Raw genomic sequence first — 12,824 nt, 5'->3', positions numbered from 1 at the left:
AGCCTTCATCAGGCTAAAATAAGCAGTGAGAGGCACGCTGCGGTCAGGAAAGGGCAGCCTGGGACGTGCGTGCGTGGAAGCCGGAGGCTCTCGTGGTGAGGGGGCGTAGAGGGCTAATTGCGAGTACATGAGCTCAGCTAGGGGCCACTTTCTCCCCTCCATGCCCACAGCTGGCTGTGAGTCATTGACCGGTCATAGGCCACAGTGGGGCTGCTGGAGACAGGGCAAGCCCCGAGCATGAACAGAAGACAGTTCAGTCCGGTCCCAGCCTTAGGGGCCTCAGGGGGATGTGTGCTCTTCCCAGTCCCTGTCTAGACGCTACTGCACCCCAGCTAGGATGGCGTTCCATCTCTGTCTGCTTGAGCAGAACACCCCTTTCTATTTCAGCTCTGCCAGCCCTGGCCCTGCACTGCTCATGTCACAACCTGTGGGCACCTCCTCTGTACCAAGGGTGGAATAGAGGCAGGTAAGACATGATCCCTGCTCTCAGGAAGCTGGGGGTTGGGACGTGGGGGCCTCCTGAGCATGGGCTAGGCATATGTCTCAGGCTTCTGAACCTGCTGGGGGCAGGTGTTCAGAGCCAGGGTGTCCACCCCCTGCCCAGCCCCAGCCTCTGCAGATAAGGTCATTGCTGACTAAGGCCAGGTGCCAAGTTTCTCCTTCCCAACCCTACCCTTGATCCTGAGAAGGAAGCTGCCAGAGGGGCATTGACCTCAGGACAGACTTGTGCCAAGGGGTTACCCCCTGGGAAAGTGGCCCAAAGTGGATTTCAGAATGTGACCTCCTTCAGAAAGCTGGGAGGTGTGGGGAGGGAAGTCAGGACTGAGCTGTTCCCAAGACACCTTTCTCCCTGCCCTGCTATGAACATCATCCAGTAGGACACGTCTGGCATTGCTGGATGGATTTGAAGTGTGCTTTCTTGTATGTACGTGTGCTGCGTGCATCTCTCACCAGGCTGAGCTCCTTGAGGACAGGGTCCTCGGCTCGTTGTCCACCTGGGGTCTGGCACAGCCAGACTCACAGACAAAGGTCAGATGTCTCTGGCTTTCTGCCCAGTGCGTGAAATACTCTGTAGTATCATCAGTCATATTTTGTTCATTCATTCTTTCATTTTTCATCATTCCTCGGTTCCTTCATTCCCTGGAGTAATAGCTCCTCAGAGAAGTGCTCTTGGTTCTGCTTAAACTCATCCTGAGAAGCACAGAGTATTCCAGGGCAGACCAATCCGCATTGTGACCAGTTGACTTTTACAACCTTACTGTCGATGATTTGAAATCAGACTCCCTAGGTTCACCTTCTACTGGTGTTCCTGCTGCCACTGAGAACCAGTTTAACCCTCCTTTGTATGGCTGCTGGCAGCCTTCGGAGAGTTCAAGGCATGCTCAGTTCCCTTCTTCTCTCCTCCTTCCCTCCCTTCCTCCCTTCCTTTTCTCCCTCCTCCTTTCCTCCATTTTCTTGAGCTTCTGTTGTGTGCCAGACACCAGGGAAACAACAGTAAGCAGCAGCACATGTAGCCCCTGACCTCGCTGAGCTTGCAGTCTAGTTAGAGAGACTGTGGTCCATCATGCAGAAAACTGTAAAGCTGCCTCTGGTAAGGGCCCCCCAAGACCAGGGCAAGGTGGGAGGCAGAGCACAGGAAAGTGGGACATACTCCACAGAGAGGCCAGAAAAGGCTTCCTGAGGAAGTGCTGCTTTAGCTAGCGGGAAGAGCATGCAGGGCTTAACTAGTTAGGGAGGGAGGAAAGTTGCCAGTGGGAGATGTGGCACATGCAAAGGCCATGGCTGGAGTGTGGGCCTCCCAGGTGTCTGGGCCCTTCGTTCTTGGGGCTGAACATCCTTGTGACAGTTCCTCATATGACCTGTCATATGAGGACGGGGATGATGAGTTCCCCACCCTGTCGCTGTCTTTGTCCTTGTCCCCTTGAGAAGAAGATCCCCAGGTCTGGACCCTGTTCCGGGAGGGACTGGCCAGCTCAGAGCCCAGGGGCACCCCTCTCTCTGCCTAGCCTCCACTCATGAGGCTGCCCTTCCATGAGTGCCGCCCAAGACTGCATACTCGTTGCTCCCTGGGGGACAAGTCCCCTTCCAGAGTGCTCACTGGAACCAATCTTACATGTGGCCTCCCCCAGCCTGTCTGAGCTGTTGAGTGTCTGACCTCACATTCGAGCCCTTGCGTTAACCCTGTGAATGCTCATCTCTCTGGTCTGGCCTGTTTACTCCAGCCTGGCAGGGTCTGTTCTGAGTCTGGATTCTCCTGCTGGCTGATGCCCAGGGCTGCCTCCCCTATGAACGTGACCAGGTCCTATGTGCACATCCTGGACAATGTGCTGGCAGGTGAGATCTCAGAGCACAAGTGGAGAGGAGGACAAGGGGCCTGAGAGCCTGGAAGGGGGCTATGGAGACACATCTGTCCTGAAAGAGGTGCCTAGATCCCAAGGCCAGAGCTATGCAGTCACGCTGTTCTGTGCCCTCTGACCCCCGTCCTGTGCCTCTCTGCAGGCCCTCATCAGTAGAGATGGACAGTTAGGCCAGCTGCATGTGCGTTTGTGCATGTATGGGGTGCACATGTCTGTCTATGTGTCTGTGTGTGTGGAGTGCGTAAGCCTGTGTGAGTTGTCTGACTATGCCTTGCTGTTGGCTGGCACCCACCTTTTGCCATTATTAACCCTGTCACTCAGGGGTGGCCAGGTCACCAGAGCCTTGGAAGAGGTCCTATCCTACCTGCCTTGCCTAACAGCCACACCACGTGGCCCCATCTGCCCTTCCGTACTCTGACCTGCCTGCAGGGTCCTCACTCACCAGCCCAGCTCACTCAAGTTGCTGACCAGGCAGCCCGGCACGACCCCCTCCTCAGTCCTTTACTTCTGCCTGCAGGTCTCCCTGCTGCTGATGCCACCTCCTCTGGGCCCTCTCCTCTCCTCATCACTTCTGTCACCCCCTCCTCCTCCTTTCAGACTCAACTTAGCCATGGGCTCCTCCAGGAAGCCCTCCTGATCCTCCTCTGTCCTCACAGACTGTAGGATCTAGGCGGGCAGGTCCACGTGGGACTTATTATAGTGATTTCAGAGGCTAAAACGCAACGCATCTTATGAAATGAATGAAACAATAACCTCTGTGGGCTTCATATTCCCCATGTGTAAAATGAAAATAATACCATTTGACACACAGGTTCTGAAGAGGGCTCTGAGAGATAATGTATGTGGGTTTCCTGTCACTGTGCTGGACACAAACATGCTCCAGAGACAGTTCTAAGTCCCCTGTCCTTTAATGTCTATGGACACATGTTCTTTCAGTTTAAAAATATTGTACATTTTGGAGTCCTTTTGGTCCCAAAGCATGACTGGCTTCCTGTAACTCGGGTCTCCACTCAAATGTCACCTCCTCCCAGAGGCATCCTTTCACCACCCCACCTAAAAGACCCCCTATCCCCCCACTCTCCACTGATAGTTGTCTTCTCACCACCTGAACTTTACGGTTTGTTGACTCGTTGATCACCTGTCATTCCCTCCCTAGAATGTGAGCACCATGAGGGCAGAGACCTTGGCTGACTTTTCCATTCCTGTAGCCCCAGTGCCCTGTCATGCCTGGGACATTAGCAGTGACCCAGGCCAGGGCTGCTAAGTCTCTAGGGAACAGACACCAGTGTATGTGTGTGTGTGTATGTGTGTGTGTGTGGGATGGAGGATGGTGAGGTAGCTCTCCCCATCCCTCATTGTACGTCCCAGGGAGGTGGGGACTGGGGGAAACTCCTGTGCTCCCCCACATGTCCCCTGAGGGCAATTGGGAACAGCGATCTTTCCAGGGCTGTGCAGGTGCAGATCACTTAGGGGTGAAGGGAAAGGGCAGCACCTCGTTTGCCTGGTGACCCCAGGCAGCTGGGGCCGAGCACAGGCCTTTCTCAGGACCCCAGAGCACAGTCCCTCTGTGGGCAAGGAGGGACTGGGTACTGCTGCTGTTCCCCCACTTTGGAGGGACAATCCCTGCTGTCCTGAACTGGGACCCCAGGCCCAGGCCTGCCTCTTATCGGTGCCATTTTTCTTTCCTGTGTGGCACCTGTTCCTCTCCTCACTCTTGCCTTCCTGTCACTAGTGCCTGATGGGCCTCCTCCCACCTGCATTCTCTGTTGGCACCAAATTCTCACATTTCCAGCATCAGTGGCGCTGTGAGGCTCACTGCGTCTCCTGCAGGGGGCTATGCTGCCACACTCAGGCTGCCTGGTGCTCAGCCCCCACCCCTGAGGCACTGTGGGCCCCTGCCAGTCCCCCAACTCTTGCCACTCTGGCATTGGCCAGGCATAGTGAGAGGGATCCCAGAGAAAAGCTGCCAGAGGCTCCCGCCCACACCTGCTGCCCCTCCCCCGGGGGAAGGGCACTCTCAGTCTCCACTTGTGCCCCCTGTCCCCAGCTGAGGAGGCCAGGGCCAGACAAGCATACTTGACTTCTGGCTTCAGGGGGTAGGGAGGGCAGTGAGGGTTGGCAGGGACCCCGCTTTGGACCCAGGCGCCTGCCCAGCCTCAGTGGGATTACCCATTTTGAAAGGACTCCCCATGCCAGCTCAAGCCCCCTACTCCGTTACCCCTCAGCCCTGATCCCTACACCCAGGCAACCCACAGTCACTGTCAGCACCCCCAGTTCTAGAACTCCCAGCCCTGGCAGGGCCCCAGAGTGTTTGCACAGGGAAGGATTTCAGGGTTCAGAGGTTTGTGAAGTATGCTCTGTGGAGTGCCCTGGAGCTGAGCTATGTGCACGTGTGTGTGTGCACGTGTGTGTCAAACTAAACATCGGCGCTCTGGGCCCCCACTCCTCTTTTGTCCATAGAACCCCAAACTTTGTCTGTGTTACTAGTTGAGACTCCACATAAGTTACAAAAGGATCTGTTATTTTTTAAAAAAGAAAGGTTTGAAAACTAGACAAAACTCATTTTACATGTGGGGAAACTGAGGCGCAGAGGAGGACATGTCTTCTCAAGGTCACCATGGGCTCAGTGGCAGAGCTGGTACCATACCAGGCTGCCTAGCTCATAGGCTGATGTTTTTGCCAAGACCAGGCCGAAATGTCCTTCTCAGGAGGTGGCAGGTGGGGGCAGAGTGCCAGGAAGGCCCTGTCCAGGGAAGCGGGTTAAGGTCACAGCCTCCCCACCCCGCGGGCCCCCTGTGAAGTGCCTGGGAAAATAGTTGCATTGGAAAGGTCGCTCAATTCTTAGCTAGAGGCTTGAGGTTTTGGAGTGGGAAGGGGCAGGATGAGAGAGAGAGAGTTGCGGGGGAGCAGAAGACAGAGATTCATCCTCTGGATCACTCACACCGCCTCCCCCAGTTAAAGCCCCAAAGGCCCTCCTGCCAGTTTGAGAGCTTCTACAGTGGTGGTCCCTCTGACATTTCTCCACAGGAGGAAGAAGGCTGCTCCACAGGCACCCCACCACAGCCCTGTCCCACTGGAAGCAGCCTCCTACCCCCAGCACCTGACTTCCAAGCACAGGGAGCTGGTGCCAAGCACTGAGGAGGCTGGGTGGCCCTGAAGTGATGACTTCTGGGGTGGGAAGTCTATAAAGAAGGGGGCATTTCTGTCTCAGGGATCCTGTGGTTGCTCCCCTACTGGCAACAGCAGAAATGGCACAGGAGGGGGCTCTGTGGCATTCACCGTGTCTTCTCTCAGAGTCCAGATGGGCACCTGGGAAAATGCTATTGAATGAATGGCCGTGTCCATCCTCCCCTAGCGCCCCACAATCACCAGCCTCCCTCCTCCACACTCTGTCCTTTACAGACTACAAGGACTGAGTTATTCTTAGTAGGTTTCATTCATCAAAGTGTGACAAACGGTGTCCTGGGAGGAATGCTTGGGCCGTGAGGAGAGCCAGGGGAGTGGGGTGGGGTGCAAATGCCACATGTGTGGGGAGAATCTGATGATTTCAAGGAGCCCCAGTATGAGGGGAGACACGGCCCGACCCTCAGGGAGCCCCAGTCTGAGGGGAGACACGGCCCCGTGTTCGGGGAGCCCCAGTCTGAGGGGAGACCCAGCCCTGTACTCAGGGAGCCCCAGTCTGAGGGGAGACACGGCCCCGTGTTCGGGGAGCCCCAGTCTGAGGGGAGACACAGTCCTGTCCTCAGGGAGTCCCAGTCTGAGGGGAGACACTGCCCTGCCCTCAAGGAACCTCTAGTCTCATGGCAGAAATTAGCTGTCATCCCTGCTGGAGAAGATATGGTGCCTACCCAAGGCACAGACTGAAACTCAAGACGTAAAAAGGAGGTACTAGAGGGGTTTCTAGAAGCGTGTTCAGCCACCACTGCCACCGCATGGGGGGAGACAAAAAGGGGGGTCCCAGTGACACTCACCTCGCAGGCTTATGGAGAAACACGCAAAGATGACAAAGGGTGGCAATAGTGCGGACTGAGATCCTAGCAGCTGAGGAAAAGGGTGAAGGCACAGGCCAGCTGGGCTGGTCTAAATCCCGTGTTTCACACTCAAAAGCCTCAGGGACCAGTCTGGCCACACTGGCCTTTCCCTACGGGGAGGCAGTCGGAAAGCCCACACTGTCTGCAGGATCTCATCTTCAATACAAAGACCACATCCTCCCACAGGCCGCTCCACACCTCACTAAAGATTAACCCTGGCCCAAGGCCGCGAGCCTGCGACTCCCTGGACACCAGGGAAGAATTCCCGACAGAGGAGAGGTTTGAGCCTGGTTGGATAAAGAAGTAGACAGCCAAGTTGCTCCCCCTTAGTCTTGGCTGCCAGGCCTGGCTTTGCGTCTTCAGGGCCTCCTCCCACCCTTCCTGGGATGGGAGACTGAAGCCACCCGTTGCCAGCTCCCTTGTGACCAACAGGCCACAGCTGGTCAGCTGCCAAGGGCTCCGGGTCTATGATGGGGGATCACCTTTCTTTGCAGGAACGTAATGCCCTCGCCAAGGGAAGGAGACGGTGGGGCGTCATAGAGCCACCCTTAAATGAGCTGATCTGGAAGTTTGGCTTGGTGGCCTTCCCTGAGAGCCTTTACTGTTTTGTGCCTCATACGCAATATGGGGATACTGTTGCCCTGGTGCCCTACCCACTCCTCCCCCGGACAGTTAGCTTTCCAATAGGCCTCAGTGTCCATGTCAACGAAATGGGTCCACCGTCCCTACTCTCCCAGTCCCTTCCAGCAGAGATCTCCAGGACTGTAGGCTTACAGGGAGGGAGGGGCTGGTCCCCAAGTCCCGCACCTCCCCTCTCCCCACTCCAAGTGGGGGTCGCAGAACTCTCTCCTGGGACTGCGGGGCAGTCCCGGAGGGCAGCAGGGGGCGGCGGGCTGAGCGGATGCGCGCTGTCCTGGGCACCAGGGACGGGTTCAGGGACCGGGGAGGGGCGGCCTAATTACGGCATGTTGGCCCAGCGCCGCAGAGCGCCGCGAACGAGAGCGGCAGTGGGTAATTAGAGAGCATTAGCCGTGCCCCTGCAATCCTGTAATTTCTCCGCGCGCTCCGGGTGTGTTGTAGGAGGTGAAGCGATGCGGGCTCGGCTCTGAGTCAGACTCTCAGAAGCCCGGGTGGGGACACAGGGGGCGGCAGAGGCCGCGGAGAAGGGACTCCTGCCGTAGGAGGCGCCGGCGCCTTTCCCTAGCACGAAGTCACCCGTCCTGGGGCAGCTCGCGGGGCGCCCACTTCCGCGGACACAGGAGGGCGGGGCCAGGAGGGGCGTGGCCTGCTCCTCCTCCCGCCTCCAGGGGGCGCTCCTCGGTCCAGCGGATCTTCTCGGGGGCATCGAGTCTAGTTCCCGGGCACGCAGGCATGTGGCCTGCTCTCTGCGCGCAGGTGGACTGAAAGAGATGCAGATGCAGTGCACGAGGCAGAGGCGCCCCGAGTCCCGTCAGACATGGGCAACAGACGTAGGACAGCAAGAGAAAAAAAAGCAGAGACATCTGAAGGGAGTGGGGGCGCTTGTTTCACCCAAGCCCTGGAATCAATTCTCGGGGAGCAGGGAGGAGCCAGTGGGGGACTGAGGCTGGGAGGGGAGTTTATTTATTAGCCAGATTAGCTAGCATTAATGGGGGAGCCGTGGTGGCCGGCGGCGGCGGGGACATAGCTGGCATAACTGGCATAGCGGCGGGGCCTCCCGCGGCGCGGGGCTCTGGCGGCTTCAAAGGGGCTTAGGGAGGCCCGTGGTGGCACTGCCACGGCCCCGCGGGGGAGGGCGTGGGCGCTGGCGGCGGGGGAGAAGGCGGCCATTGTGCACCGAGGGATTAGGGATCTGGCTTGGAAGGAATTTTAAACTGCTGCAAGCCGGCGCCCCAGGACTCCCCCTCCCGCCTCACAGCTGCTTTCCAGAGCACGCTGAGGTGTTTACCTGCATTTCCGTGTATGGGAGTCCCCCCTCCTCCCTCAAATTGGAGGCATCTAGGGCTCTCAGATTTGGCAAATAAAAATACGGGACGTCCAGTTAAATTTGAAGTTCAAATAAACAACGAATCATATTTCAGTACAAGTATATCCCCTACAACATGTGGGGCATACTTATACTAAAAAAATTATTCGTTGTTAGTTTAAATTTACCTGGGCATCTTGTATTTTTTTCTAGCAGCCCTACAGTCACCAAAATGTCTAACCTGTGTTTGCAACAGATTGGGGGCTCCGGAAAAATTCGCTGGGGTTGTGTGTCCCTACCCGCAGACTACGACGTTTCCTACAGCCAGCTGGTATGTTTCACCCTTCGGAATGGATCTCTGATGGTAGTACGTCTCCATCAGACTAGGAGCCTCCTGAGGACAGGGGCTGCTTTTGAGGCTGGAGCTCAGAGCTCAATGTCGGTGTCTCCTTCGTCACACTGGGGGTTCCCTGAGGCAGGGTCTGTTTACTTCCAGGAGGGCAAGTCTGTCTCCCTTCCTCCCCGCAGGCAGGTAGAGGCCCCTCCCCATTCGTGTAGCTTCCTGCCCACAGGGGGCGCTAGGGGCCCAGAGAACTGACAGGCGGATGGATCCTGTTTCTTGGGACTCAGGGCTGCTGGTTCTCTGGTGTTGATGCACCTGGGGATGGAGGGGCCGGGGGTGGTCCCCATCTCGCGTGGCTGTTGACCTGGTCCTGGCCCTTGCTCTGGCAGTCGAGGCCAGGCCTGTCTGGCCAGAGGCTGTGGCCAGCATGTGGGAGAAGCTCCAAGTGTGGTTACCCACAGTTTCTGCCAGGAAGGGACAGTGTGGCCCTTGGCGCAGAACGGCGCTGCGCATCTCCTCTCTCCTCATTACCATGGCCACCAAGCCCTATCCTCCATCACCCTCACTAGACCCCACTGCCCGGCCTTTGCTTGTGCTGTTCTCTCCACCTGCTGCACCTGCTCTTCCTGTCTGTGAGGACAGCTGAAGTGCCACTGCTTCTCCTGGAGCTCTGGTCTTCAGCAGGGTAGGTATGGCCAAGAAGGCTGCTGGTGCCCGGGAGTCTTCTGATGAAAAGAACTCTCCATCTACTCCCTCCTTCCTCACCCACCTGAGCCACAGGGACCAAAGAGGGGATAAGGTGGGAGTGGGGGAGATGGGAAGGTGGAGGCAACGTAGGTGGAAAGGGGGCAAGAAGAAGCCTCAGCCTCCATCTTCTCCCACTCTGCCCCGTGTAGCCCCTTCCCAAATCCCCTCATCCCCTCGTTGCCTCTGAACTCTCTTCCCCTGAAGCTGAGGGAAGCCCTGGAGGAGCCCTTTCTCACGGTCACAGCCTCAACAACCCCCACCCCCTGCTCCTTTGGCCACAGCCACCTCGGCCTCTGCAGAGCCCAGGCCTGGCCCACCCGTCCCTGCAGGGCCCCCTCCTTGGGCTGGGGCGCCTGCTTCCGCGAGTGGCATCATCACCCCACTCCTCAGGCTGCCCAGTCATCAGGTCAGCAATTAGCTACTTCCTCTCGGCTGCATGAGGCCACTGAACGTCACAGCCCCTCCCCCCGGCCAGCCGCCCGCGGGAGTGCTGGGGGGTGCCCCCCACACTTTGTAGTCAATGCCAAGTCCTGGCTCAATCCCCCCAGTCTACTGAGTACCGGGGTAATGAGACTCCCTGTGCTCCTGGGGGCGGGAGAAGCGTTCCTGCTGCCTCCTCCCCTCGTGTCACCCCATCCCATTGGGCGAGGACACTCCAGCTGCCAGGGTGGGGCGGTGCTGGCTCAAGGGCACCTGCGGCTGGAGCTGGCGAGGCTTGAGACTTAGGTGCCCCTGTTCCCAGTCCTAGGCAGTTTTCACCAGGCTCTCTCGCCTGGGGCCTGGGAGTCTGAGAACTGAGGATGCTGGCAGTTATCTGATAAGGGGGGAGAGATGGGGGAGGCACCCTACAGACGCCCAAGCCTGCAGGGGGACAGGCTTTTCATGAACATCCACAGGGGCTTGCACCCTGTGCCTAGGCACTTTCACAGGTACACCCTGTGCAATGTATGTCCCACCACAGCCGTGCCCTCATGGGTCCCTGGGGGCAGCCCACCTGCAGGTGTGCCAGCATGCCCAGACACCCCCTCCTCCAAATGTGTGCTCACTGACATGTTCACAGAGAGAATAAGCTCACTACCACACCAAAACCAAAACCAGGACACCATGGAGGAGCCCAGGAGGGTGGAATCAGAGAGACCACCCCAAACCTGCCCCCCACTGCTCCTTGGGCCAGAGGGTCTTCCCGGGGAAGGTCGGGGTGGGGGGGGGGGGGGGAGGCTGCACTTCCAGGGTGTGGGTGTGTGGTAGGCAGGGAGACGGTGGGAGGAGCTGGGGCTGAGTCTGGAGGAAGGGCTAGGGCGTGGATTTCCAGAGAGAATAAAAGCATTCCAACAAATATAAACAAATGTGTGTAATCTTAGGCAGATCATTTAACTCCTTAGGGCCTCAGCAATAGCATCTGTAAAATGGGGATGATGAGAATACTACTTAAACTTGGTTGTGAGGTTTAAATGAGTTAACTGGCCAGAGCAGGCCCTGACTGACATTACTATTGAGGAGACCCTCCCAATGTCCTGTCTCTGGGGGCAGGTTTGCCCGAAAGGGGCTGCACTAGGTCTTCCCTGACCATGTGCTCACCTCTGTCTTTCTCCATTTCCTGGAGCCGAGGCGTGGCGGGTGATTGGCTACTCTCTGGATTGGCCTAGGGGCAGGGCCTGGGAGGGGCTGGCTACCTGCCCCACCCCTACCTGGCTGGCACAACAGGTAACTGAGTGCTGGCTTCTAACCCTGGGAGAGAATGAGTCAGCCAGCACCACTCCATCCAGGCAAATGGGGTGCAGGGGACAGGAGCTTGGGTGGAGGGGCCTTCTAGGAACGTTCCTGGAAGAGGACCTGGGAACGGATGCTGCCGCCAGGAGCCACCACCTCAGCTTACCAGCCTGTGCCCAATTCAGCAAACACCCTTGTCCTTGCTTCTCACAGCTCACTCTCTGGATTCATGAGGCAAGGCCCTGCTGGCCCACCCTGGCTGGCTCCAAACACGGCTTCAACCACAGCAGGGAGCCAGGCCTGCTGCCACCATGCTGCCTTGCCACCCTTCTCAGCTTGTCCAGCAGGGTGTCCATGGACACAGGGGCACACACACTCTCACTTACATGTGCCCACGGCCACATGAGCACAACCAGAGACACCAATGCAGACACGTTCTCACAAGCACATGCACACACACTCTCAGTACTCCCTCACACTTGTACGCACCCACATAGACATTCGTGTACACTCACAATTTCATACAACCACACTCATGTACAGCCACACATGCAGAGTCGTAATCACTGCTGTTGGTGGAATTGTGTCCCCCAAAAGATATGTTGACATCCTAACCCCTACTACCTGGGAACATGACCTTAGTTGGAAATAGAGTCTTTGTAGGTGTAATCAAGTTTTAAGATGAGATCTTACTGGATTAGAGTGGGCCCTAAATTTGATGACTGGTGTCTTTTAGGGAGAGAGAGATTTGTAGACACAGCGACTCGGAAACACACAGGGAAGATGGACACATGATGATGGAGGCAGAGATTGGAGTGATGCAGCTGTAAGCCAAGGAACACCGGGGATTGCTGGCAAACGCCAGGAGCTAGGAGAGAGGCATGCAACAGACTCCCTCAGAGCCTCCAGAAGGAACCAAACCTGCTGACACGTTGATTTTGGACTCTGGCCTCCTTAACTACGAGAGAGTAAATTTCTGTTGGTTTAAGCCACCAAGTCTGTGGTAATTTGTTATGGCAGCTCTAGGAAACGAATACAGTCACACACACACACGTGCACACACACACACGCACACACACACATGCTGCTGGCTCTAGGCTCAGTGACGAGGTTGGTGGAGTTCCTCTTGGGAGCTGCTCTGCCTCTGTCCTCCTTCCCCTGTGGCTGGTCCCATGAACCCAAAAAAGCTCATGGCCCAGGGCAGGAGCATGATAATTTTCAATCCCTCCTTCCCTCCCTGGAGTTGTTAACTAAGCATCCCCCTCAAAATCTGCTCTCAGGATGGGTTGCCATGTTTACGTGCACTGAAAGACATGTCCAAGAATGCTATGGCTGCTTTACTGCTATTAATTAAAAACTGGAAACAACCCAAATGTCTATCAACAGCAGAATAGATAATAAATTGTGGCATAGCCACGCAATGGAAGGCTGCTCAGACAGGAAAAAGGAAGACGTAATGCTGCAGGAATAGCATGGATGACCCTCACAGACCCCACACTGACCACACTGGGCCCCATACAAAGAGTGTATGCTCTGGAGTCCGTGTGCGTGAGGTTCAAGAACAAAGCCAACCCGTGGTGATAAAAGTCAGAATAGTGGTTACTTCTGAGAGATGGGGTTGACTGGGAGGGGCTTGAGGGAGCTTCCTGGGGTGCTGGAATACTCTGTGCGTGATCTGGGTGGTGGTTACA

At 56.8% G+C, this 12,824-nt stretch overlaps 1 long non-coding RNA gene across 1 annotated transcript; it reads left to right on the top strand.

Annotated features, from left to right (window-relative positions):
* The first annotated feature begins 212 nt into the window (after positions 1-212).
* On the top strand, positions 213-12,125 carry LOC138919541 (uncharacterized). The gene is made up of 2 exons (XR_011429775.1): positions 213-466; positions 11,870-12,125. It is a non-coding gene; the product is annotated as an uncharacterized lncRNA (long non-coding RNA).
* Positions 12,126-12,824: the final 699 nt, after the last annotated feature.

Source organism: Equus caballus, chromosome 20, assembly GCF_041296265.1.
Source record: "Equus caballus isolate H_3958 breed thoroughbred chromosome 20, TB-T2T, whole genome shotgun sequence".
Lineage (NCBI taxonomy): Eukaryota > Metazoa > Chordata > Mammalia > Perissodactyla > Equidae > Equus > Equus caballus.
Note: the sequence above shows the minus strand (reverse complement) of the source record. Positions and strands in the feature narration are given on the sequence as shown.